The sequence below is a fragment of the Emydura macquarii genome, unplaced genomic scaffold (assembly GCF_026122565.2).
Source record: "Emydura macquarii macquarii isolate MOO-44397 ecotype Brisbane River unplaced genomic scaffold, CSIRO-AGI_Emac_v2 contig_2372, whole genome shotgun sequence".
Taxonomy (NCBI): Eukaryota; Metazoa; Chordata; order Testudines; family Chelidae; genus Emydura; species Emydura macquarii.
Genome location: NW_027132509.1, coordinates 2,265,003 through 2,271,002, shown reverse-complemented (window position 1 = coordinate 2,271,002; position 6,000 = coordinate 2,265,003).

Below are 6,000 nucleotides of genomic sequence, written 5' to 3'. Positions count from 1 at the left end.
GTGTAAACAGATATTTCTTTCTATTGAAGTGAACAGGTTATGGATTTGAGAGCTAAATATTGACCAATTAGAAGCCTTCTTGAAAAAGTTAGTCTAGAATCCTATTCAAAGCTATAACATGATAGCCGTGTTTTTTTCCTTTGAAACAAATGTTTGAGTAGTGAGGATGAAGTTGTTAGTCCTTGGGGGTTTAAAACAAACAAAAAAAGTTGGGAGGTGAAAAGTTTTCTTGCTACTCAATACAGCCAATCAGGATATAATCATTTACGTGTGTCTGAGAGCGTGTTGGCTACTTGAGTATTCTTGTACTCTGAGGTAAATAAATATGTACTGTGTCATCAGTTATGACTCTCCTCAGTCAATTACAAGCCAAGATTTTTATCTTGTCTGTAGCAGTCTCACAAGGATGTTATGGTTTAATTAATAAAAAGTAGGAAAGCCTCAAATAGTGTTACTGAAGTATAATATATGGTCGTGCATACAGGGTCAGATTCCCTTCAGAGTCTATGCTGTCGTGGCAGTGAAAGTGGTGCTGGGACAAGCAGAGTGTAAATCTCCCTTGCACTAGGGTAAGGGAGCCACAAGGGACAGTTCCAGCTGAGAAAGTAGTATAGCAAGGCAGCAAATGTGCTGACTCAGCAGCTTCTGTCAATGGTGCCCTGGTGGGAGTTAAAGCAACCTTCCCTGGCAGGTACTTGAAGGAAAGTTGGCATCAGAAACACCATCTGCTGATATGAGCATCTCCTGTGGAACAGATGACTTAAGTGTAATACAAACCAGTTTTTCTGCATCAGGCCCAAAACGTGTATATAGTCCTAATGGTCCTGAGGTGCTTTCCATCCCATGTTCTCAGAGTGCCAAACCCATAGTGTCTCTGTTCCATGTTCTGCCATGTTGCAGGAGAATTTGGATCTAAAAGATTTTCTATATAGTCTAGAAAGGAAGTCTCTACTTCAGCACCCGTCATGCCACAATGCGATTCCAGCCCTTTTTGGGGAGCTGGAATGGTGTTTTGGTACTTCTCGTACTATTCTTATTACAGGGATGCTGGGGTCATGGACTGGATGGTTTATTCCTGCCCACCTCACCTCAGTGGATCTTGTAGCCAGTTCCCCCTTCCAGCTCTGACCTCCCTGCTGCGGCACAGTCCCTGCTTTGTATCACCTGCCGGGGCTGCTGGCTGCGGACAGGGTCCCTGCTGGCTCTGGACAGAGAGGCGTTTTGGCAGCATACCAGATGTGGGTGCCTCTCACTCACTTGCGCAGTCCCGGGCCAGAGGAAGGAGAGGATGCTCTATCTCCTGCTGGGTGACACTGCTGATGGATTGGCCAGTGCTAGCAAGGAGCCCAAGTGGGTGTCAGAGTGTTATGTAGCCCTCAGTGGGTGGTACTAAGGTGCATTGGATGGGCAAGAGGGTGCTGTGTGGAACCTGCTGCTGTGAGGTGCATGGGGCTTCCTGGATCCAAAGCAGCTGTCCCTGTTTGCATTACTATCACTTATGAGTGATAGTACCAGAAGAGTGTTCTGGCACTTTTATTTATTTATTTAGGACTTGAACACAGGACTACTGAATCTTTTCAAAGACCTATTTTCCTTTTAAAAGAAAACCAAATTGTTTCTGATTATAAATGTATGACCTGATTCTTCTCTCGCACTGATGTAAATCAGGGAGTAGCTTCACTGAAACAAAGGAGTTATACTGGTGTAATACATGTACTGTATAAGTGAGATCAGGCCCGTAAACTGACATCTCAGATGGCTGATATTACATGTTGCTACAGTTGCCAGTGCATCCTATAAAGTTTTCTGAAATCTCCAGTTGGAATTTGGTCTTTAAATCAACCATCTGCTGTTCTGTAAATTTTCTGTAGCCTTACTCATAGTAAATATTACCAGAGCAGATTTTATATGAAAGATAGCCAAGCCAGAACTACTTTTATTTCTTTTCAATAAGGAAAGTGTTTAAACTCAAATCCTTATACCCAGGGTGTGAGTAGGATTTTTAAATGATAGAATCTGCTTGCATTATAGCACAGATGGAAACAACATATGCCCAATCTTGTGGGTGTTTTGCACATGTTCATTTTTTCTCTAGTTGGTAGAGAAGCTATATTTTTATTATTCAGATTATGTACTTCATTTTGATTAGAGAGTCTTGGAGCCAGAGCACACTCCCATTAATGTCAATGGCAATTTTGCCCTTGATTTCAGTGGGACAAGGAGCAGGTCCAAGGTTACATGTCTTACAATGTTTTCATGTACTGTATTTACATTAGTTCAGTGGATGCTGTACTCTATACCCAAAATGCAGAGGGAAAAAATGGGTTTACAAACCCTAAAACAAATATAGCATTTTAATATTTCATTTAAAATGGTAACAATCCAAAGGAATTTTTTAAAATCATATCTAAACATTCCCCAGAAGTGCTTTAAATGTACCCTGTATGATAAAATAAATTCAGACCAACTGGTCTGATTTCACTGTAGAAGTTGAGTTAAGTACAGGAAATTAAATTTTCATGCTTTCTGATTTAATAATCTGCAATGCTTCCAACAGCATCAGTAAATAAGGATAATGTTTTTAAAATGGGGCCAGATCCCAACCCTAGTGCAAACTGGCGTAGCTCCATTGACTTGTGGAAGTACAGTTGCTCCTGTGCATTTGTGTTTTCAGGATGAGGCCCTAAATTTCTAATCTGTAAAAGACTTATTCCATACCACAAAGATGCACCTATCAAGTTGATTTGTCAATGGCATTGGGATTTCTCAATGTAAAATTGGGAAATCTGGCTGCTGGAGGCCAGAGGGTCATTGAAGAGAATAGCTCCATTTCAGTTTGACAGATGAGAATTATCAAATATTGTTTTGGGATCTCTTTAGCTTGATGTTTTTTTTAAGGGTCAGTTCGGTCTATGAAACTCAGTGAGAGGCCTTGAGTGGATTAATTATCTACACTTGAAAAAAAAGATATGATAGATTTAATTTAAGAATGTGTAAACTCTGATTGTTAATGTACAGTAAACTAAATCACCATGTAAAACTGAACATAGCCAATATCATTCCATTTTGCTTTACGTGTACATGAGTGCCAGATTGTAAGAACTAAGTCAGTACCTCATCACTTTAGTACCAAAACACTGTCTGTATTTTTCTCAAGAATTTAGAGGATTTTTAAATAATAAAACTTGCCCTTCTATACTTTCTTTCATGAGTTTCATGTGCTTTACATAAAATTAATTAAAGCTCGCAACCCTACCATTGAAAGAGGTGATATTATACCTCTTTTAGAGAGAGAAGATCGAACAAAAATACAGCAAGTAAACTGTAATATGAAAAAAAAAACCCTTTTAAATTAGATGTATACATTTATTGCTAACAAATCAAATATCTAAATATATTCTACAACCTCCCCTTCTCCCTTTCTTTTTGGTTGAACAGCATTGTATCTAACTCTTCTCTCTTCCACTCATTCATGTTGCTGTCATCTACCATCTGCCCAACTCCTCCCTATCAGCCTTCCTCTCTGATTTCAATTCCTGGTTCTTTTCCTCCCCTCACAATCTTCCACACTCATTCCATGTTGATGAACCATCATCTGACACCCCATCGCTGCCCATTTCCTCCCCTCCCCTCTTCATTTGCCTGGCAACACTGGGAGAACTTTCCTACTCGTCAAAAGAGCTGTTCACTGGACTTGATCTTCACCAAGCACTGCTTTCTCTCTCTCTGATCTCTCTGTTACGGAGTTTCCCTTCTCTGACAATCATCTGGTCTCTTTCAGCATTGCCCATCAGCCCCCTCCACCTTTTCACTCATGTTCTGTCACTCAGCATTTCTGTGATTTCCAGTCAATCAGCATTGCTCTCTCCTCCCTGCTCTCTCGTCCCGTTTCTTCATCGATATGGTTGTTTCTGTCCAGGCTTAACTCTCCTCCACCCTTGACTCTTTTGCCTCTCTCCAATTGCAAGGTATACCCTGCCAACCCCCAGCCCAGCTCATCCCCAACATCTGCTTTCTCCACTCCTCTCTATGGAGCATCTCTAACAAAAATCCTGTGACCCACCAGACTTCCTCTTATACTCCTCTTCTCCTTCACTTCTGCCATCTTTCTAACTACACAACTCTACTTTTCCAATTTAATTAAATCCCATGTCCTCAACCCCAGCTGCCTTTTTTGCCATCTTTCACTCACTCTTTAGCCTTACCCCTCCTCCTGCCCCCACTTCACTCTCTGCAAAGGATCTCACCAATATCTTCCAAGAGAAAACGGATACAATACATGACCTTCCTCTTCCCTCCCTACAACTCTCTCCTCTTTCTCCCTGGCACATACAGACGTTTCTTGTCTGCTGTCCATCTCTAACCCCTCCACTTGTCTGAGTGACCCTCATCCCATATCCTGATCTCCCTTGCGTCCACTCTCATGCCCTCCCTTATTCTTCCCAACCTCTCATTCTTCTCTGGCTCTTCCCCCTCTTAAACATGATTTCCCCTCTCCCATCTTAAAAAACCCAACCCTCAGCCTCACTTGCCTCTTTCACTGCTGCTCCATCTCCTTTCTCATGTTCTTTTCTAAGCTCATTGAACATGCAGTTTATAATTGCTGTCTGAAATTCCTCTCTTCCAGTTACATCCTCTTCAACCTGTATTCTGGCCCTTGAACTCCTCTGAGACAGCTCTCACCAAAGTCACTAATGATCTCTTCTTAGCTAAAGGTCAGAACCAGTACTTTGTTCACAACCTCCTTGAGCTGTTGGCCACCTTTGACGCCGCTGTCCATGTTTTCCTTCTTGAAATCATGTTCTCACTTGGCTTCCCTGACTCTGTCCTCTCCTAGTTTTACTTCTACCTCTCTAATTATTCCTTCAGTGTGTCCTTCAGAGGATTTTCTTCACACTCCTCCCCCCCCAGCTTTCTGTGGGGGGTTCCACAGGGCTCTGCCCCTGATCCCCTTCCCTTCTCCCTCTACATCTTATCTCTGGTTAATCTCATCTGCATACACACATTCAATCACAGTCTCTACACTGATAACTCACATATCTACCTCTCTGTTCCAGAACTGTCTCGTTCTGTCCAAACTAAAATTTTTGCCTTTCTCTCTATCAGTGCAAGCTCAATATGGCTAAAACACTGATCCTACTCACCATCACCCCTCCCTCCAAATTCTCCCTGCTACCTTCTTTCCCAATCACTATGGACATCACCACCACTATCCTGCCTGTCACTGAGGCTCATTACCTGGGCGTCGTCTTGACTCAGCCTGGATGTGAGGATAATGGAGAGGGATATGTCTAAATCTTTCTGCATAGCAGCTGTTAAGATGTGGCCTTGCCTATCTATCCACACAGCTGAAACTCTCATCTAAGCTGTCATCATCTCATGTCTTGATTACTGCAACATCCTTTTCTCTGGCCTTGACAAATAGTCTTTCCCTGCTCATATCCATTCATAATGCTGCTGCAAAGATTGTTTCCCTAGGTCATTGCTTTGACTATCTCACCCCTCTATTTGTATTCCTCCATTGTCTTCCCCTTTGCAATTGCATCTTATAAGCTACTTATCTTCACTTTCAAGGCTTTCAGCCTAGCCCCTATAATAATCACCCTATAATTCACAATCAACATGTTGACTCACACCTCTGTCTGGTCAATGACGCAGCCTCTATTGGCCACTTGTTAAGTTTTCAAACAAGCACATTTGTGCTTTCTCCCATGCTGCTCCTCACACTTGGGAGGCATTCCCCATTAACAGCCACAAAGGTTCCTCATTATTATCCTCCTCCTAAATGCTCCTTTGCCATGATGCCTACAAGCAACTTGACCATGATTAGGCTGCTGGCATGCTCAGATCACGGCTGATCATGCTAACCAACATTGAATCATTGTTTCCTTGTACTCTCCAGTCTGTCTGTGTCCATCTGTCTCTTGTTTTATACTTAGATTTTAAGCAGAAATCATCTTTTTGTTCTGTTTTTGTACAGCACCTAGCACATTGGAGTCC